We start from the raw sequence: 22,652 nt of genomic DNA, 5'->3' as shown, positions 1-22,652 counted from the left end.
CAGATAAGTAGGCAATGTGATGAAAACTTGTTTAATTATCAGAATTTTGACCAATATTACTATATAAAATAATTTTATGGCTTTGATGCGTAAAATATCATGCATACAAGCATGCTATTGCATGTGAATGCGTTGGGGTAACGGTACCGGGTAATAGATACCCGCGTTTTAATAGTCTACGCTCTATTTCCTGAATTACATCTATTTATCTCTTAGATAATGGTCTGTTCAACAATTGTAAATGAAAAATAGGTCCGATATAATAAAATTATATAATTACAATGGGTTAGATTTTATGTACGGGAACTACTTCTCTTCATACAAAATAATGGATAATTTCGGTACCCCATTTGAGGCCTCATAAGTAAGGGTTATTCTATGTTTAGAACATGATGGAATTTCCATGATTTGTGTTACGAGCCGAATATTGATGTGTAACATTCAAATTTTGGTGAGTGATCGTTATAAAACTATGATTTTTGTACGGGTACTGCTCGCATGCCAGTATATGTACAGTTATTTTAATGTATTGTTAAATACATCAAATGATATTATTATACTCGTTCGCGTATGTTCATGTGGAAAAGGCTTTTTCGTATTTAAAATGTCAGAAAAGACACACATCCTAAGCGATACTGTAGTCAGTAAGAGTTGTAGAAGTAATGTTGAACTAGCAAAGGAACTGAACAAATATATTAATCTAGTAAATCTTTTTTATAGACAACACGAAACATGAACTTCGTTGAATATTATCCGTGCTTCAAGAATTTTATTTATTCCACCAAAATAAGGCAATATTTATATTTTAAATCACTGGCAACCTTCTTTCATTACAGTTCAGTTTAGAAATAGGTATGCATGTTCAACACCAGAAAACATAGTTACTCTTCTTAGTTTATTGATATATAAAAAAGTAATTATAGTTAGTCCTTTTTAAGAATCAAGCTAAACGTCAACGATATTTACTCCTTTCATTTTAATAAACAATGTCACAAACCTTTCATCTATTCGTTTATGTGTATTAAAATGACAAAACCTGGCAGCTGCATGACCTTCACAAAATGCAATTTTGTAACGTCAATTTATTTCTCCTTTAACAAAGCAAAACAAAAACAATAATTTCTAGAAAACTATTTTTTACAGAATAATTTGCAACATTCTGATCGTGATTAAAACAAACAGAAACAGAAATAGAACTATTTATCCTTGTTACATAAAATCAGTGGAGTAATTTCTTAGAATTACAAATTTTACAATCACGTAAATTCTATTTATAGACAACATAAAACATGAAGTTCGTCTTAGTGAAAATACTTTCATTAAGCAAAATGTTATATGATATTCGTTCTTAAGTTACTTAAAGCATTCTATTGATTCTAACAAAATAAGACAAAATATACAGTTGATAACAAAAAATGTACACATGCATGCTCGATACAAGTATACTATGCCACTATCAAAGAAATCTACTAGTATTGTTATAGATGCAAAATTAAGGGTATGGGTAAGATTTCTTAAGTTGTCCTATTATTTTTAAAAATGTTGGCGCAGTTCTTAAAGAGTATAATTGTAATATTTCAGATGATTTAAATGAAGTAATTGCAAGCAATTAAAGATTCTACTATGTATAAAATTACTGCATGAGTCATCTTTCGGAAGGGAAAAAAATCCAAAGCCAAAAGAATTATATATACTTGCACCAACAATATTCGATCATGTAAGCAAACATTTTCTACACACTGTGATAGCTATAGCTAACATTAAAATATAAGAAAATGATCTATAAACTCAATCAGGACATATAGTTTACAGGCAATAGCTTTGCAAAAAAGATAGAAAGAAATCATGACATCCTTCGGAATATTCCGGAATAAGTCCGGCTCCGGCATCCGAAGAAAGATTTTTCATCAATATATTAAACATCTCAAAAACAATAATAAATATAAATATAAATGAATGACATGTATTCTAAATGAAATATATTTGTATTTGTCGTTTTTAAAGGTATGTTAATGTGATGTATTAAATTTACCTTATCAAAATGGGGATTTCAGATGATATAATTGATATCGAATACTGATGAACACGTGCATATTGAAGGCAGGAGAGAACTTCCAAATTATAGATCGACAATTTATTATAAAATGCCATAAAAACAAAAACAAAAAAACATGTTCAATGTCCAAATTGAGTGGACTCACAATTTAACAAACCATTATGTTTTAAAGGAACACCACTGAGGTTTTTTGAGATGATGGGACTGAAAATATTTTTTCCAGATAAATGTACCATTTGATGTAGGTTTAGACCACTAATCTTTGTGCAAAATTTCAGGTCATTCGCGCACTTCTTTTTTTCAGAATAATTATCCAATTTGTAAAAAATTAACCAAAAAATGATCAGCGTTTAAACGCTTTTCACTCAAATCGAGCTAAGAAAAGCATTGATATATTATTTTCAATTTATTTCAAAGTATATTTCTGAACTATCTTTGCATATATTTCTGTTTAAGGTGCCCAAAAGAAATTCAAATGTTATGTTTTTAGGCTTTTAAACCTCAGTGGTGTCCCTTTAATATAAACAAGGAACTAGTAAAACGTTTCTTTCAGTATATCTTTGTTGTTTATTGAAATGCCAGTTCAAAGCTTAGATAAGACATGTTAGCATATTGGCTATTAAATATTTTACCATCCCATGCAAACTTAATTTCACTATTTTTTACATAACAATGTTTGTAAATAAACAAATATCATTATTTTAATAAATTGCAACTCTTAAAAATGTAAAATATACTTACATTTAATATTCCAACAATATTTAACTCGAACTTAAATGTATGAAACATAAAGGTAGAATTCCAATAATGTGTGTTCACTGAACTGATATGTCAATATAACAAACCTTATATCCCATACAACCCTTGTATTCAGTTGCATAGAATAGAGACGTATGATCAGGTCAATATTCCTCCAACAACATAAACATTCTTATAGCTGTTTTACAAATCACCTCTTCCACCAGATTTTCACTTCCAGAAAGATTTTTCGTCGATAGTCTGCGTCATTTAATAGCAAGTGTTAGAACCAATCTATAACATATTTGTGATAAACTGAAATAATACGTTCACTATGCACGAAAAGAACATGCTCAGTCAAACTGATTTTGAAACATTTTCATTTTTATCGTTTTGGCTTTCTTTTGGGATTCCTTGTTACTCTATTTTTAAGACTACTTGCGGTTAATGTATACGTATGATACCTTCGTACAGATACTAAATTAGTTTTTACCTAATTATTATTATTAGTTTTTTGTGTACATTTCTTTTTAAATAAAATCGAACTTAATTTACATAAAGATAAATATTAAAAAAAGAAAACTTGCATTGACAAGTCAAAAATACAATGGTTATTAAGTATATAAAGGAGAGTTATTCTAATCGGACGGTATTGACGAATACATCTGTTTTTGTTTGTATCAACATAAATTCTTTAAGAATATTCAATACAAGTAAAATATTAGTATAAATGTAAAAGTATTTGATACTAAGCACAGCGTTTTAATTGCAATCCTGTCATTGTACAAGCTGTTTAATACTATTATAAATGATTAATAAGATTCTTCATATATTCTTTTTGTTAATTAAGCTTGATAAATTCTATACTTAAATATAATAGGCATAGTTGCTAGATCATTTTATTGCTGTTTTTAGTGACTTTCTTCTTAAAGCATCACACAGTTTTTATGTAAATCAACCTGAATGTTAAGAATTGTTACATCAATGATATTTTATTTAATTCAGCAATTAGACAATTCATATGTACACTGTACAAGATGGTTTGTCAAAAAATGTTTCCACCCTACCATTTTTTATGACAGGGTGTGATGAATTTTACTTACCTTTTCAAGAATGATATGATCGTTTGATTCAGATTTCCTAAATAATTATGCTTTATTCATTTAAGGGCATCAAACATGAATGAAGGGATTCCATCATGATTAGATAACCGCAAAATATTAGGTGAACATTTCAGACTTAGTTTGATTAAGTTTGTCCATATTTGGTTGACATGCAATCCTTATATTTATTGAAAAAAAAGGGAAAAGTAAAACCTACATATCTTTCCCATTTGAATAAGTTCATTTATTTCATGTTAAAAATCAAAATCATTTTTAAAAGAGTGTAAGTTATATTAATAACGAGATATTGAATACGTTTAATGTAATTAAAGAATGTGTACATTGTATTTTAAACGTACATAAACGAAATATCATGCAGTTAAGTGATAAAACTTTTCATGAAACACCAACGCATTGTCTAAATCATTTTATAAATACCATTTCTTCTTTTTTTCAAAAAAAAATACGTTATTATATAACTTCAAAATACCAAATAGATCATATCTATATACGAAACTCCAGTTATAATATGTTTTATTTGAAATACAATGCAAATAAAGAATCGTTTAAACATAGTATTATATCTCCAATTGATACAGTGAATGCTTCAATTTCTGAAATATTTAAATGTCAAACCTACAAATCATTTGTAAAAAAGGAAACTTGTTTGTCGACATTCGAGTCGAATTAATTAAATAGATGGTAAATAATACAAAATTGATTTCTTTAGACGGATACAAGTTAGTTAAAATACAATACTCTGTAGGAGTAAGATCTCACACTATATAGTCGGCTGCTTTTTATGCTTATGTTCTTACTGTATATATTACTTTCTCAATCAATTGAAATAATATATTCCATCATATCAGAAATGATGGTCACACAATGCGTATCGCGATAGTAATAATTTATTTGAGAAACCTAAATGTTTTACCAAATTAGGAAACTCATACTATTGTAAAGCTCATTTCAAACAAAAAGAATGGATTATACGACGTACACAAATAAATGAAGGATATGATAATTTGATTAGTAAATAGCAAATGGTATTTCAATCATTATCATAAAATATAGTAAAAAGCATTTATAAAGTATGTTTATTCTTGTTCGTCCTGGAGAAGACCTGCTAGAAATAAAGATTCGACACATCTTGTCTGTAATTCACAGCAACGATTATAACAGAGCCAGAACAAAACTTGTCATGTATGGAATTCTCGTTATTTTCACGGTTTTATTACAATGTTTATTAGGCATAGAAACAAAATGCAGTTAAGAGTAAATTATAATTGATATAAGCAGAATATCGCTTTTGTTTTCTTTACATTCTCTTAATTACATGGTAGTTTACCAAAATTTATTGAGCATGAAACGCTTATGACTCACAAGCTGAACAATTGAAACAAGATAAAGATAAGATAAAGACAAGATAAAATCCCAAAACCAAAGCCAATTGCTATTGGTTTTTGTGTCGCCTCTACGGAGTAGTGGCGACATAAAGGGATCACTTCTCCGTCGTCTGTCTGTCCGTCCGTCTGTCCGTCCGACACAAAACTTGTCCGGACTACTCCTCATAATCTACTGGTGCAATTTCATCCAAATTTTACAGAAATGATCAGTACCAAGTCTAGTTGTGGATATTGTCAGCATTTTCCGGTTCAATAATTTCTGTCAGAGTTATGGCCCTTAAATATTTTTTTATTTCTAAGTTTGTCCGGACTACTTCTCTTAAACCACTTATGCAATTTCAATGAAACTTTACAGGATTGATCTGTTACTCAAGTCCTTGCGCATATTTCACGGGTTTTCCGGTTGAGTGATTTGTGGCCGAGTTATGGCCCTTTGATAAAAATGTGTTTCTTTCTGTGTGTTGCCAGATACACAAAAAGCTTGTCCGGACTACTCCTCATAAACTACTGGTGCAATTTCATCCAAACTTTACAGGAATAATCAGTACCAAGTCTAGTTGTGAATATTGTCAGCATTTTCCGGTTCAATGATTTTTGTCAGAGTTATGGCCCTTTAATAATTTTTATTTTTAAAGTTTGTCCGGACTACTTCTCTTATACCACTAATGCAATTTCAATGAAACTTTACATAATTGATCTGTAGCTCAAGTCATTGCGCATATTGCTCGGGTTTTCCGGTTGAATGATTTTTGGCCGAGTTATGGCTCTTTGATAAAAAGCTGTTTTTTTCTGTGTGTTGCCAGATACACAAAAGCTTGTCCGGACTACTCCTCATAAACTACTGGTGCAATTTTATCCAAACTTTACAGGAATGAACAGTACCAAGTCTAGTTGTGCACTGTCCGTCTGTCTGTCACAAAACTTGTCCCAACATGAAATTATCCATCATGAGGCGACACATGTGATCACTGGTCGCTCTTGTTATAATAAAATTATTATAGTTCTATTGTAAAGGAAGCTGTTACAGACAAACTCCATTGCCTGACCTGACAAGTACCAAGCAATGATTGTAAAGTTTCTTGCTCAAAGAAACAATGGTTAACACGGGCTTTGAAGCTAACAATCTTTAAATTACTAGTCAGGCGTGTTAACCACTTGGGTACACAGCAACTATAACAATTGTAAAATGCTCATTTCTATTACATAAATTACCATCCAAAACGCCTACAAAAAAAGAAAATAAGAATCTCTTAAGAAAGCACAACACAGCAACTTTAACAACTGATCCAGGCTCGGTTTGATTGAGACTGTTTACTTTCACAAAACACCAACGATTATCAAGTATTTGTGAATCTATAAATGCCAATTCAGCAAACAAAACATCAATTAAAATATTTCTTGTATACAGTGAACAATACAATGAGTGTTGTATAATATAGCTCTCCTACAAAGGCTAAATGCGATTTTCTTTTACAAAAAGCATCAAGATTATGCAGACATTCCTTTCATATGATGATAATGTTGGCAAAAGCGATAGGTCGTTTTATGCTCGTTTGTCATAGGATTACCGTCAGTCAGGCGTCCTACTGAAGACAATTTTATCAATAAGTCATAAAACAAATGAAAGCAGACATGACGAATTTTGATGATTGTGAAGATATAAAAAGTGGTAAATTAAATGAACCATCGAGTGAATATTCTGTACTTAAATTCTAAATGTCAAACACGAAATCACAAGGTAGTATGAGACAAATTGTACATAAATCATATCAATTTCTTTTTCAATCTTATATTAAAAACACGTAAATGCCGTAATGCTACGTTCAGAGCATGCTCCTCTTTTTAATTCTTAATATTCTTTATACATTTATCACATTGATGATTTTCAAGGTTTTGTATAAAATCTTTAAATTTACAGCTACATTACTTTCCTGGTAAACATGTTCTTAATTAATTTGATTTTAAATAAAATTGTAAACACAATTATATTACAAGTGTTTAAAATTTTGACTGTATATATCAAGAAAATAGTTATAAACATCTTTTGTCGTGGGTTTGTATTGTTTTATTTTATTTTCCATAATATTTCCTATAATCCAATTATTGGATTTAAGTTAGATACAATAAACTTGTCCATTTGATTGGCTGATGATTTAAAACTACTCTTTTACAAAAGAGATCAATCAAGATTTCGAAAGAATTCAGAGTATTGACTATAACCTTTAATCATACTTTGTTCAGGTTCAAAAACCTTAGAGAATCTCATTTTCTTATCTCTTATCTAATTATCTAATGAAGAAGACTAACCTTTATTCATCTTACAAAGATACTCAATTTACCCTTTACATGTTCCATGTTTCCTGTGCAATTAATGTGTATTAACAGACTAATTAAAACCAATTATCTGTCAGTCCTAGATGTACAGGATATTTAATTGGCTACATGTAAACTAAGAGATGTATTTTCTTTATACGAAAGGCTTATCGCGCAGAATCAAAAATATTTCTTATCTGTTTAACGATTTTATACGAACGCTTATACCTTTGGGCATTGAAAAACACGGAACAGTACTTTATCCCTAGGTAATTATTTCATGTCATTGCACTTATATGTTTGGAAATGCTCCTAAATTTGCATCAATTAATACACTTATTTAATTAACGAAACGTTCAAGTATAAACTAAAAAATTGGGGAATTCATGAATCCCGGGAAGATTTAGATATTTTTGCATAATCACTGGCCAATATCGGGATATCCATGATTGTCTAGTAATTACATGAAATCCTTAAAATACTCTATTGCATTTTACACGAATCTCACTATCTTGATGCCTGTGGAATGTATGATGGTATTAATAACCGGCAACTTATTAATTCTTTAATTTAACAATATCTCATGTACATAATCCTTTCCCACTAAGTTTCAGCTTTCTGAAATACTATATTAAGCTGCATTTTTTGAAAAATATAAAACAGCTATTGATGCGACTGGCAATATAGTGATAAAGGTTTCCGACATAATCGCTCAAAATTCAAGCAGTTATTATATTTTCCCAGCATAGTAGGGGGAATAATGAAAGGTCTTGAGTTCAAGATTTTTAAACTCAAAACAGCAGGTGTAAAGTGCTGTGTGGTAGCTGTAAAAGTAGGTGGCCCCAGCGATTCCATGAATTTTTATGGAGTAAATTATTTCCCTAATATTTATGAGTTTCATGTATTCCCAAAACTTTCAGAGATTTAAAAAATCTAATCTTCCAACACACAAAAATATATATTAAGGGACATAATTAAATTCAGTATATGCAGTAAATGAGGTCTGTGTCAAAACTCTTATCAATGAATTGTTTAATTATTTTTTTGTTTAAAAGTTAGAGGGAAAATAGAAGAAAAAATATTTCTTTAGAGACAAAGGGTAAAATTGAGGAAAAACACAGTTCTTGTCACAAAACATGTCCGAATTCTGTTACAGACACATTGAGATATATATTTTAACACATCTTTTACTTTTGCCATATTCACGTAGACATTTTAAAAATGTTTAATATATTTATAGAAAAGTATTCGGTTATATGTGTAATGAATTGTATAGAAAAAATCCTCATGAATTCGATATTGAGTTCCAGTTTATGTGTATAAATATTCAGGAAGTCATGACATCATATGTACGTAATGTATTACTTTAGACTGAGACCTGTCATGCATATACTGCCATCTATCGGAATATTCCAGTCAGCCTGGCGACCTATAAAATATATTTTGGTCAATAACATATAAAGGATACCATAAAATATCATAAATCATTTATAACTGTATAAAGGAAAGGAGCGATATAAGTAACAATTTGCTTATTTGAAATATCGGTTCATGTTTTTTAAGAATTAACTTTTCACCACTAAAATGTGCATTTAAAAGGAATCCATTTCATGACAACGATTGCATTAACGTACTAGAATAATAAAGTATTTTTAGACAAACATCTTGATACAGTTCAAAAAAGAAGAATGAGCAAATAAATTTTAGCCCTTTAGTACAGAAAAATAAGAAAGGAGAATGAAATATTATTCGAAAACACTAAGAATGTAGGTTAAGTATCTACAAAGTAACTTTTTTTAAATATGTAATGATTTAAGTCCCTATTATATGTCAATTACTCACTAAGGAGAAACATTTCATAAGACACATTGTGTTTCATTCTAATCAATTCTGTTTTTTAGGAATATTTGATTTGCTTTGTGTATATTGTAATAACATGTATCTCGTACATATTTTATTTCTTATAAACTGAATTTAAACTAAGTATCTAAAGTACTATTACAGTAAATTACTATTTTGATTTAAAATACAATGTATAACGAATTCAAAGAGAAGCTTTTACAAACAATTACAATAAACAATCATTTTACTATGATAAAAGCAAAATGTAAAAATATAGTTTTGGAAAATCAATTTGATATTTCCAAATATTTATTCAAAATAAGACAAAATATCCAATATCATTGTATCTCAAATAATAATAGCAAATTGCACTTACTTTTTCTATCATCAATAAATTATTCCTTGACTTAAAATTTTAAAATAATAGAAAGTCAAATTTCCCAGTTTTGCTCACTTAAGATGTTTCTATAACACGATTGTAATATCCTAAGCAGTTTTGTAGAACAGAGCAGGTCAATATTCCTCCAACAACATGAACATTCTTATAACTGTTTTACATATCACCTTTTCTACTGGAATTTTACTCCCAATAAGATTTTCTGTCGATAGTTAGCGTCATTAAATAGGAAGCGTGTGAACGATTCTGTAACAAATATATCTATAATCAGGAAGTATGAAAGTTCGTTTTAGTATGTTTGCACACCAACAAAGGCTTATTTTAAATGCGAATTTCAAAAGAAATGTCACTAAAAGACTTGAAGAACTAAAGTAAATCACATAGCAAATCACGTGAACGTTTATAGGTATTTTGAATTCTATGATTTGAGTTTATTCACGCTCCCAATTGCTTTGGTTTGGTCGTCATAAAATGCAGTCAGTGACTGTTGCTTACTGTAACAAAGGGACATTTTTATGACCCTTCCAATTTGTATACAAATTAGGATAAGCACATGTTTGAATGTTTTCTGAATAACGTAATTACACTAGGGAAGTGACTGTGCAATAATGAATGCATAGTAGTTAGTGTTTAAGGTATGAGATTTATATTGACAATGTGTCAAATTCATCTAAAACTTAATATTTTAAAAAAATTATTTTATTCTTGACACGAAAACAAAAATAAATAAAGTTCACAACAAAAGCGAATCTGAATATAAATTATTGGTTAACTAAAGAGGTATCGAAACCGGAAGGCGCTGGGTATAAAAACTCTATATAATTTGTCATCTATCAACGGGTTATCGTGATGTTTGAATTAATAATTATCTCCATACAATTCTGAAAACATGTGTACAACATAAGGAAGGTTTACCATTCGAATTTGGAAATATCAGCATTGGAAGTTGTAAATTCATCCTATTTTTACTAATTTCACTCTAAAATCATATACATTAATGTATAAAACTCCTTTCATCTTAATCAAAGATTTTTTTTCGAGAAAATGAGAAAAAAACATTATTATCTGACCAAACAAAAAAAAGAAAAAAAAAACAATTAACCCCAATTGGACTTGAAACAAGTCTCCTGAAATTTATGTATGCTCACTGAAAATAGATACTTCACCAGAACGAGGTCCTGCATTAGGCATCTTTAATTTTCATTTTTCATTTTCAATCAGATTGAAAAGTTTAAAATAATGATATCAAACAGAAAAATCTATTATTCCTTCTTTACAATATATAATTTGACACATAAAATTATCACCAATATTGCAACAAGACAGTAATGACCCAATTCAAAATTAAATCCAAATGAGGTGTTACATGCAAGAGTTTTGAATTATATGTCCTTGAAAATGACCATTATTTCTTATATATGTTAAATTTTGGAAAATACTTTTTTTCTGTTTAAAATTGTCTTTCTTTACCTTTTCAAAAATGCAGAAACTATCTTAATTTTTGTTTTGTATTAGTGAATTTTAATACAAAAATGCATTTCTAACAATCAATGATAAAAGATCCACATAAAGTGTAACGTAAGAAAAATAAGAAAAACATTAATACAGGTTGATTTATAACTGTTTTATTGGTTACAAATTCATTACAAGAAGTATATTTCAATGTGAGATATCTTTATCGGACAAAATCAATGAATACACCTGTTTTTGCTTGTTTCCCAACACGTATTCTCTATTAATATTTTACACAGGTAACCAACAAGTGCAAATTCCTTTAAAGTGGTAGAGTAATAAGCTGCGGGTTTCAAGTGCATGGGTTTCCTTTTATATGTCCTCTCTTTCTTTCGGACTATCCAGTAGGCGGTATAGCTTTTGTGCAATTAATCTTGTCTACATGACATAAACTGTGCTTAAACGTTAAATCTATACGTCCTATATGAAGTGCTTAGAAGTATATTCTACAAATACAGATTTTTGTTCAAATATACGTCTAATTATTTCATTCATTAGTTCACTAGTTAGCGCAATGTTATTGCTAAATGTTTCTATTTGATGTTATTTTAGTACCCTCATTAGATGTTTAAAAAAGAAGAAGTTGTAGTTAAGTACGTACAGCTCAAATTAAATCTAATTGTATAAACGTGTTTAAATTTGCTGTTTCAATCATTACAACCGACAACGAGATTGTTTTATCTCAAAAGTAAGATTTAAAGATATGTACATTGAATTGAGATTAATAGCAACGAATGTAATAAAGTAAAACGAATGCCAGTTCATCATAATGTGTCCAGGTGGTTTAGGAATTATGAACATTTTTAAAGTTCTATTAACGCTATCATTATAACAATTTATTGAAATGAATGTTGTACATAAAACAGCATAATCATGTTCTTATACCTTGACCGGATGAAAATGTGAAGTTCACATGAAGATTTTCTCTGAAAATTGCTAAAAAAGCGTAATATGAGAACAAATGGTGGTCTGTCACGCCCTATAAGTATCCTCCTAATTAAGTGAAGTTCTATCCGGTGAAATGAGTATTTAATTGGAGTGCTCTACACAGCGAAAAACAAGCGCAACGTCGAATACAAATCTCATTACCAGTGACCAAAATGATGAAATAAAGGATGGCAAAGGAATCCAGTTACTTTACAGAGAGTCGTTGGCTAAATGGAAGCTTATAATAAAGGTACTGTCCGTACATAGGTACGTCAGGTAAGAGGAATGGAGTAGAAAATAGCTCTCCAAGAAGCTCTGTACAAAAATAACTACCAATAAAGCACGACTATTGGGAATGACAGGCGTAACCTACGCGGAATGAAAATAAGTTCCAATGGATTGAGAGGAAAATTGTAACAACTGGACTACCATTTTCACGTTCATTTTAAAAAAATATGTAATGCTATTCATCAATATTGTTGCAGTTGCATACCGTTTGATAAATCCTTATTGTGACATTGCATTGCACTTTACCAATGTGTCAGCATGGCCTTCGAGAATGCCGAAAAGTTTATGATCTTATATGTGCTGGTAACATTAATATATTACTTTCTTAGATGTAAAAATGTATAAACAAAGATAAAGCTTCTTGATTTAATATGTTTTGTAAATAATAAAATCACTTATTATAAATTAATACATTCTTTAATTAATTTCTCGTTCACATAAATCTTCATTATAGTAGTTCGAAGATATATCATTATGCTTAGATATTCAATAATCCACCAACTTTGAATAAGTACAAAAAGTATTATGTTACAACCTTTATTAAATTCGATCCTTGTTAGCTTTGTGACAATTTTTCTGACATAAAAATCATTAAGACCAATAGATATCCAACATCCCCCTAAAATCAATGTCTTCCAAAACTTAGTTTTATCGTTAATCATTAAAACTAATTTGAAAAATAGGCATTATCCTTCCAAATTTATTTTGATTGAAAAGGGAACTGTAAATAAAGTACCTAGATATGAAGTACAGGTATTAGACACATTATACACCTGTGTAGTAAGTCTAAAAAAAATTTACTTATGTACAACTCACTATTCCAAGTCATGATTAAAATAATTATTTACATGTACATCATTATAAATGAAATTATGATTTTTACAGTCGGTTACTTTAAAGTTTATTTTTTCATGCCATTAGACACATTGTCAAGCTTAACAGGCAATAGGTAAATAGATTTGTCCTAGTTAAATTCATATTAAATATTCTAGATAATGATGAAACCAAAAAGAAATAAGTACCAAAGAGCACCATTACATCTTCTTCACGCCTTTTTTAATTTCTTCATTACAGTGTTACAAACTATCATGTTTGATTAGTTTATTAGATTGTCACTAATATTCTCTGTCTATCTTAAAGAATGTTGAGAAAAGGTAATCGACTATCTTTTTGTAGAATGAAATGTCAATTATTCCTCATAAAATCAAATGTTACATTAACATGTTAAATGTTTAATTTTTTTTTTCAAAATACCATTTGTACTTGCTCCTATGACATATAAATGACTTTCAGGTGAACAACTGCATTATAGGTTGATATGAAGTTACGTTTATTTTGAAAACATTTACAATAATAATACTTGACACGTTAAATCATACTTTCCATTCGGCGATTTAAATGCAGTGGTTCATTCACAAATGGTATTTGAGCTGATAACATGTTTCTCATACATGTATATTCTTGTTGTCTGGTTAAAAGGACATATCATATTCGTCATACGCACTGCACAATAATGTTCCTGTACATTGTGATTAAAAAGACATTCCTTTTATATGAACAATGTAAGTGACAGGTCGTTTAATGTTCGTATCTATATTGCTCAGTAAATCAGGCGGCGTCCTATTGAAGACAAATTAATCAATAAGACAAGTGGTAAATGTGAAGTGACGAACGATGGCGACTGCAAGGGCCTGACAAAGAATGGAGTAGATAATATACATGACTTACTGCTCTGTATGTCAAACGTTATCATGAAGATTATGTAAAATAATCCATAAAGCTTTTTACAAATGATGTTTTCTCAATCAAATCATAATATCACGATTTAAGACATTGTAGTATTTGTGTTCTCAGTTGTTTTTAGTACTTCAGTCACTTGACTTGACTTACCTAATTATGGTATTATTAGTGCTATGCACATATGTTTGAAACTGTGATTATTTAAATTACATGTTTTTTACATTACTGATCAAATGAAAGGTAAATATTTGAAATAATCCAGATAATGTAATTTTAGAATATTAAACAAAGTTTTGTTTCCATATTATCGTCTATTGATTCACAATTCTCATATTTCCTGTTTCTCTTCCAGTTAAACTCTTATTCACACTTTATGTTATCTAAATAGTGAATTAAGCTGAATTCCATCTATCAAAGTAATTAAATATACGCACAATATATTCCAATGCTCTTTTAGTAATTAAGCATGCTAATTAAAACAATTAATCTCTAATAGTTGTTCAAGATGTTAATTGGTTTAAAGTAAAGGAAGAGAAGTATTTTCCAATATGCGATAGCTCTAGCTTGCGAAATTAAAGATATTTTGTATCTGTATGCTCATTTCGATAACTCAGACACAATAATGTGTTAAAAAAGTTTGTGGGGAGGTTTGAATAATTAAAAATTACTTGCATCTTACAAACTATAATAATTTGGGATAAGCATTTGTTAATTCAGTGATTTACACTTATTGCACCTTTTATATATATTTTATGCGGGAAAATCTGGCTTCATGTTTCACATTGAGTAAAATACTCGTAATTTTGAAATAACAAACTAATTAAAGAGCTGAATAATTGCATTGGCATAAACATATTTGTCACATTTGATGTATGATAGATGTAGCGGACCACAATAACTTAGACTATTACAACAATATCAAATCACAGTATGTGTCATAATGAAAAAAAGCATTTGTGTTTAACGATGTGGAAACATTTAGCATTCACTTCAAACAAAAGTAAAAAAAATGTTGAACAATATATCTACGGCAAAACATGCTGCTCCTTTATTCTTCGGATGAACATTTTAATCAATGAATATTACAAGCAGCAACCATAAACACAATCTTGACATTTTGGCCAGAATAATAAATAGTCATGTAAACAGAATTAATGTCATGTCATCCTCTTCACGTGATTTATAACTCTAGGCAGAGAACAGCAATAGGTTATACTGCAAGTTATGGGAATATTCCAGTCAATCAGGCGTCTTTTTATAGACATTTTGATCAATAATAAAATAAAACGAATCATAACATAGTAACAGAACAAAACTATCTTTTCAGCTCTGAAGTTGTTACATATGCATCATATGAGCATGCAATAAAACAGTTTTTTTCTCATATGATCTTAAATAACCCATAACGAGGTTTAATTATTTAATACAATAGCGATTTGATAGTTAACTAGGAAGACATTTATATTATGAATTAACATGAAACATTCTTTACAATACAATGTATTTAAAATGTGATTATATTAATATGTAGACGATGGGAACTGAGCAGTATTATTCTATATCTGTAGGTAATAGGTCGGTAAGTAAGAACAATGTCATTGCTTTTGACAACTTGACATGGGGTCTCATGTAAGATCCCGTTAAGAGCATTTTGTTGGTGAATCAATGTGCAATGCCGGTGTGGCGTGAATTTTGTCAGACACGTGAGAAACGTAAGACTTTACGTTCTGCGCATGTTGGACGGGGCCGTGAGAAATGTAAGACTTTCTGGTACAATTGTGTGTACATTTTACAATTCATCTGATATATATATAAAAAAAAGATTACACTGAATGGAAAACATAGAAAGTAGCTGAAGCTACATTGTTTTAAAAAAAATTATACCCACCTAATGGATTGGTTCAATCCGTGTTTATGTTATTGAATAAAACCGAGACCCCGTGATCTACATAACATAACAAATTTGTTAATGGAAACGAGAAAAAAATAGCGAAAAAGTTACAAATCAGCAGAACAAAAGTAGAATGAACACTGATTAATATAGATTTACGTAGTCTATAAGTATGTTTTGAAAAAGTACAAAAATGCATTCTTTATAAATTACTGACGCACAGATTTATATTGTCACGAAATAAGTATTGCTCAGATATTTACATTTCGAGCTTTATAAAGGAAAGGAAGACATTTTTCCAAGATCAACTTTATGTTTACATCTTTTTTTGATTGTATTATTCGATATATATTATAGAGTATATTAATGTAGACAATTCAATCTACAATTTGTTTAGCAATAAGAACATTGTTTCATCAAATTCGAAGAAATGGTAAATTACCTAATCCGACCATGATCTTCAAAGTCTAGCAAATTAACTTATATTTTTATTTAAATAATTCAAATTCGAGAAGAAAAACACATTAAGCCATTGATCGAACAATAAAATGTTAAGATGAATTATACACGGTGATAAAGTACCAGGTTTACTCTACACAACAATAAAAATGTCAACATGAATATTCCCGAAAACAATGTATTCGTCTACTAACTCAATTTACACTATCTTGATAAAAAAAATATTGCATTTCACTAGGTGCAGAAACAATGTTACTTACTTCTTTATATTTCAACAACATTTTCCTTGAATTTTAATGTTTGAAAACATCGAAATCGGAACATATAATTCCAATATTGAACATATGTGGATAACGCGCGTGTGTTATTCCAAACATTTGCGTAAGAACAGGTCAATATTCCTCAAACAAAGTGAACATTCTTATATCTGTTTTACAACTCACCTCTTCAATAGTAATTTTACTCTCAATTGGAATATGCGCCGATAGTTAGCGTCATTCAATGGGAAGCGTTTGAGAAAAATATCTTTGAATAGTAAGATTAATTAAGAAAGTATATACCGGTATAATCCATCTAATATGTGATTTTTGTTATAACGTTTACAGTTTTGCCGATTTGTTGCGTTTTTCGAGATCTCAATTATCATCTATTATTTTTCTTTTATTATCTTCTTTAAGAACATTGTGATAAATGTTTCACGTGTTAGGTTTCACAAGTAGAGACTGATTTGTTGATCATATTAATAAATTATAAGACATGTTGATATGAGGTAACTGAGATACATTAGAAATGCAAAATGACATTCTGATTGATAAAATGAAATAGATTACCAATTTACAGCAAGAAGTTTATTTCTTTTATCGGATAATATCGATACATACACATGTCTTTGTTTGTTTCTCTATAAATAATTTACAACGTAATCAACATTTACCATTGTCTTAAAAGCGGAAGAGTAAGTGAATTTGAAATTACTGTTCAACGAATTATAGACGATGTTGAACAATTACTAACGTTATAAATTTAATTTTAAATTAACCTTATAAAAGATAATACGAACACGTATACAAGTATCTAGATTCTAAATATACCAGGAAGTGCCAGACATACGATGCTATTTAAATTTTAGAGAAGTACTTACATTTAATCACTTTGAATACTGACAAAACAGAACCGAACAAACTTAAGTATAACATAATTTATTCTCAGAAACCATAACTTTACTATTCTTCAAAAATAGATATATGAATTGCCTTTCTAAGACCCAATGTATACTTTGATTGAACATATGACATGTTTTGTTTGTTTGTTTGTTTCATTTTACGCCTTTTCCCAACAGCATTTCAGTCATATAGGTGGGTAGTTTCCTAACCATCGTTACACCAGTTACACCAGTACTAGACAACCTTCCTCCGTGCTAAACTACCAAAGCATCTCCCGGGGATCGAACCCATGCCAGAGAGGTAACTGGATTAATAGTCATCGACTCATACCCCTCGACCACGGAGGCGGTTAAAACATATTACATCAATGTCAAGATATTGGTACGAATCACAAATACACATTTAAACGCATTGAGCTTCTTTGAATGTTCCTCAGATCACTATGTTAATTTGCTCGGTATTGGGCTCAATGTAATTCCTTACTGTTTCCTTTTGTTGCTATATCTGTACTATCGGTAGTGCTTTTATTTGAACAATTATGGGACAGGATTCACAACTTATATCGAATATACAATATGAAAACAAAGATCAACAAGGAATAATGTAGGTATTATGCGATAGGTTTTAAGTTTTAAATTTGCCGTTTGAAATCATTACAATTTGTTGGAAACGGGGGGGGGGGGGGGTTGTTTTCAAAACGACAGCTATTTAAGAAGATGTTGCAGGAATTAAAAAAATATTTACTGCTGACTGTATGTATTGTTAGGAATTATGCTCCTCTTACTTTACAAAGCGTGATAATAAACGTGTCATTGTCAATTATTTTAAATCATGCTTATGTGTTGTTTTTTCACATCTATAGTGAAATTAAAGGATTAAAATAAAGAAATGGTGCCTTTAACTGAACTGTAAAATGATATATTTTAGGTTCCACTGCTAATTTAAATAGGGGGAGATTTGGATTTGTAAAACATGGTCAAAAGCTTAGTCCAATGACGGGCAAACATTTGGTAAAAATGTAAAAAAATGAGTGTTTTTGCAAAATATTATGCGTTATACTGCTGCAGAAGCCGATATAAATTGAAAAGATTTTTTCAACATAGTCACGTGTCACAAAAGAAGCATCCCGGGATCGTATTTCAAAGTTAGGTTATGTGGTGAATAGTCAATTACAAGCTAAGGTTTAAAAAGATATGATCATTGCCTACGTTAGTTAAATAAAATTTTGGAACGAGTGCTTAAAATTCTACGCATCTTAATTTGGTATGAGACACAATATAGAAATAGTTAAACTGTTGTTTCCCTACTTTTTATGCTTCGAATCAGTTTCTGCAAACCTTTAAAATGCTACAATCGGTAATTATAGGTAATCATTAATACATTTGCCCTTCAATAAAACATGTGGTAGATATTGATGAAACGAAATATATTTCTTCCAAGAGGATGTACGAGTCATTATTTTTTTCACTGAGCACCTGTAGTAGATATAAGGCGGTTGCCTGTAACGTAGTTATGTATCGTCTGCTTTTTGTATTCATGTTTTAACATTAAATTATCTCTAATCAAAATATTCAATTAATCATTTCATTGACAAAGTCAAAACAATTCATCCCTCTGACAATTTGATGCAAAAATGAAGAGTGTAACCTTAATAACATTTGTTTCATTTTACTTTATTACTTTATTAAATAACACACACACATAAAAGTGATTTAATAAGAATCTAGATTATAAACTTATGTACATGTACAATGGATAAGATAATGTAACTTCTTTCTCAATAACTACATCAATTTATCAAATGATTTTTGTTTCAATTTATGCCAACGTGATCATTTCTTGGTGTAAGTGATTATAAGCTATCACTTACACACTAAACTAACTATGCTTTGGGGATAATAAGAATTATCTTCAAAACCGTATTGCCATTGCTTTAAATTCAATGGTTAGAGATGGTAATTAAACACACGCATATGAAAGCTGAAAGAGTTTGCAAAGGTAATGAAATTGATTATGTTTACCAATTAATAGAGATACCATACTTAAGCTAATCATCAGCATAACCCTTAAAAATCAGATGCAACATTTTTAGGCGAGAAAATAAAAAAAGTATTTAATTTATTTGTTTTATTGTGTGTTAAATGTTAAGATCAGCCTCTAAACTCATGAGTGTATCATCTTTAAACTATATACATTTTATCTCGGGCTAAACGGAGGTGAACATTTACACTTACTCGTCGACGGAATGTTCAAGAATAAAAATCATGAATACTTAAGCATTGTTTTAGAAACATTATACAATTGTATGCATTTCTTGAACATTTAAAATAGATACCGTTGGAAGACATTGTCTTTTAATAAACATCAAGAAGAGCAAACCTTGCTTTCAAATGCACTTCCACCGTAGGAAGATGTATCATGCAAAAATTAGTTTGTGATTTTCTACCATAGAAAGTAAATTTGCAATATGTCCCTACAAAGCCCATTTTTGATGTACAATTATGGAGGAGCATGGAGTATAACATATGGGTGTTTTTGTGTTGAGTTATTTCGAATCAAGCGTTTCATGTGATGATGCGCTGCAAGCTTCACTTAATTAAATTATACATCGTGACGGAAACGCATGTGGTTTCAAAAAGTTGATAATTAATTTGTACTCATTATCGAAAAAAAACCCGATATTTTTTTATTATCAAGACATGATGTTTCTAAATTCCAAATTTTACCATTATCATGTCTAATTGTTGAATATTGCTTAAGTCGGTTTTTATGAGGGTGGGCAGTAGCTCGAATGTATCACTAGTATCATGCAACATTTTTAACTTTTTTATGTTCTTTATGGACTTTTTTGTATAATTTCCTTATTATAAGCAATGTGTTTTATGATTTTCGGAGAGGGCATTGTAAAATTTTCCTATATAATGTTTGTTAGAATAAATAAGAATAAGTAAACTTAAGAATGATTTATTAAAAATATTGATATAAAATTTTATCATGTTAGTAAGTGGAAATGAGAGGAAATATATTAGAAATGCATAATGACATTCTGACTGATAAAAAATTGAAAAATAGGCAACCAATTAATTGCAAGAAGTGTATTTCAATAAAACCAACTTTATCGGATAAAATCGATTAATACACCTGTTTTTACTTGTTTTACAACTTGTGTTCTCTATAAATAATTTAAAGGTAATCAACAAGTACAATTGTCTTATAAGCAGAACAGGTTGAACAGAAAACACTTATATTACAACGTTGATGCTGATACTGTCTCTTTTTTAAACATTAATTTTGACAAATTAATAATTGTTTATTGAAATGACTTCCTTATGAGTAGGCGATAGTTAAACATTTAGTAATAGAAAGATCATCAAAACACGAGGCGCTTTCATTTCAACAAGTGGGCGCAGCTCCCGAGTTTAAATCACAATGCTAAATGGTTCTTACTCTTTTGTATTATAGTCAAAATAAAAGAACGTTCCCTGTCGTCACAATATGAAACCCCAGAAGAAAGTAACCAATGCACAAGTAAGTACCAAATCAACGACCAGTACGGTAACTGGAGTGCTATACTCCAGTTAACGCAATGTGTATATATGGGTATACGATTGAACTCTGACAATTCTTTCATAGAAAGGTTTCCAAACTATGATACATTAACAGTATATCAAAACAAATTTACAGTTGATACAAGTGTTTTGATTTTTAACATACCTGTACATACGATGTTGCTTAAATCTGAGAGAAATACTTAGAGTCAATCACTTTGAATGCTGACAAAATATAATTGAAAAACTTCAGTATTACATAAATATTTTTCTCAGAAAGGATAACATTATTTACTTCAAAATATAGTAATTGCCTTTATAGGACCCAAATTTATACTTTGATTGCACGTACAATCCTTATTTGACAATAACCGACATTATACACACCCAAGTTTAAATGGTGAATGTACAGGAAAGCATCTAAATAGCTTCACATTTTACCATAGTTTATTATTAATTCTATATTTTCCCTTACATAATAAACCATGAGACTCACGAGAAATTCTATAAGTATCCTTCGGATTGTATGAAGTAGTCTTTTAAAACTTTAGCCAGTTTTTATATTTCGAACTTTAAATTAATTATTATCAACTATTGGTCAATTACGATTTAAAGTTCATCTTTTGAAGTATAAAGTTAATTCTGCTCAACTTGACATCGCATAAATGTCATAAATGTCACTTAAATGCCAATATAATGCTACAAGTCAAAAACATATATTACGGATATATTGACGCATTTGATTTCTTTGAATTTTCCTCAGATGAGTCAATTCATGTGCTAGGTAATTAGCCCAATGTAATTTCTAAATATTTCTTTTTGATGTTATTTCAGTACTATTATTAGTGCTATCATTTGATTAATTATAGGAGATGAAGATTATCATTTACATTGAAGATAAAGTCTTATGGGATAACAGGTTTTAATTTGCCTTTTGAAATCATCACAACTTCAAGATAAATAAAGAAAACAGTTTTTTTAATTGGCAAACCAAGAATTAGATCATTTAAGTGGGATTGATCTTTGAAATATCAAACAAAACATGTTCTTTCTTATATAATTACTTTTTAGTAGATGTAACATAATTGAGAAATGATCAAATGATTGCATGCATTTGCAGCCATTGGGTCTCTTAAACTATCTAGTATCTATTTGTAAAGATCGTTTCCAAACACCACGTTAAAGTGTCATCTATTGTGCTACATTAAGCTTAAAACTTTTTTATAATGAAAATCACTATTGTTTTGTATTTTACTTTAATTTGATTGA

At 29.6% G+C, this 22,652-nt stretch overlaps 1 protein-coding gene across 5 annotated transcripts in view; it reads right to left on the bottom strand.

The window, feature by feature from the left end:
- Nucleotides 1-22,652, bottom strand: part of LOC132749166 (potassium/sodium hyperpolarization-activated cyclic nucleotide-gated channel 2-like) — a 211,143-nt gene that overhangs the window by 153,508 nt on the left and 34,983 nt on the right. Inside the window, exon 1 of one of the 5 annotated variants that reach the window (XM_060738868.1) lies at nucleotides 9,835-10,009. The exons of the other annotated variants lie outside the window; for them this stretch is intronic. The gene's annotated coding sequence lies outside the window, so the exon portion shown is untranslated. Of the gene's footprint in view, nucleotides 1-9,834; nucleotides 10,010-22,652 lie in introns of those variants that run through there. 5 annotated transcript variants of the gene reach the window in all.

The sequence above is a fragment of the Ruditapes philippinarum genome, unplaced genomic scaffold (genome assembly GCF_026571515.1).
Source record: "Ruditapes philippinarum isolate M1 unplaced genomic scaffold, ASM2657151v2 ctg21_1_1_1_1, whole genome shotgun sequence".
Lineage (NCBI taxonomy): Eukaryota > Metazoa > Mollusca > Bivalvia > Venerida > Veneridae > Ruditapes > Ruditapes philippinarum.
The sequence above is the reverse complement of the archived record's forward strand: the minus strand, read 5'-3'. Positions and strand labels throughout refer to the sequence as shown.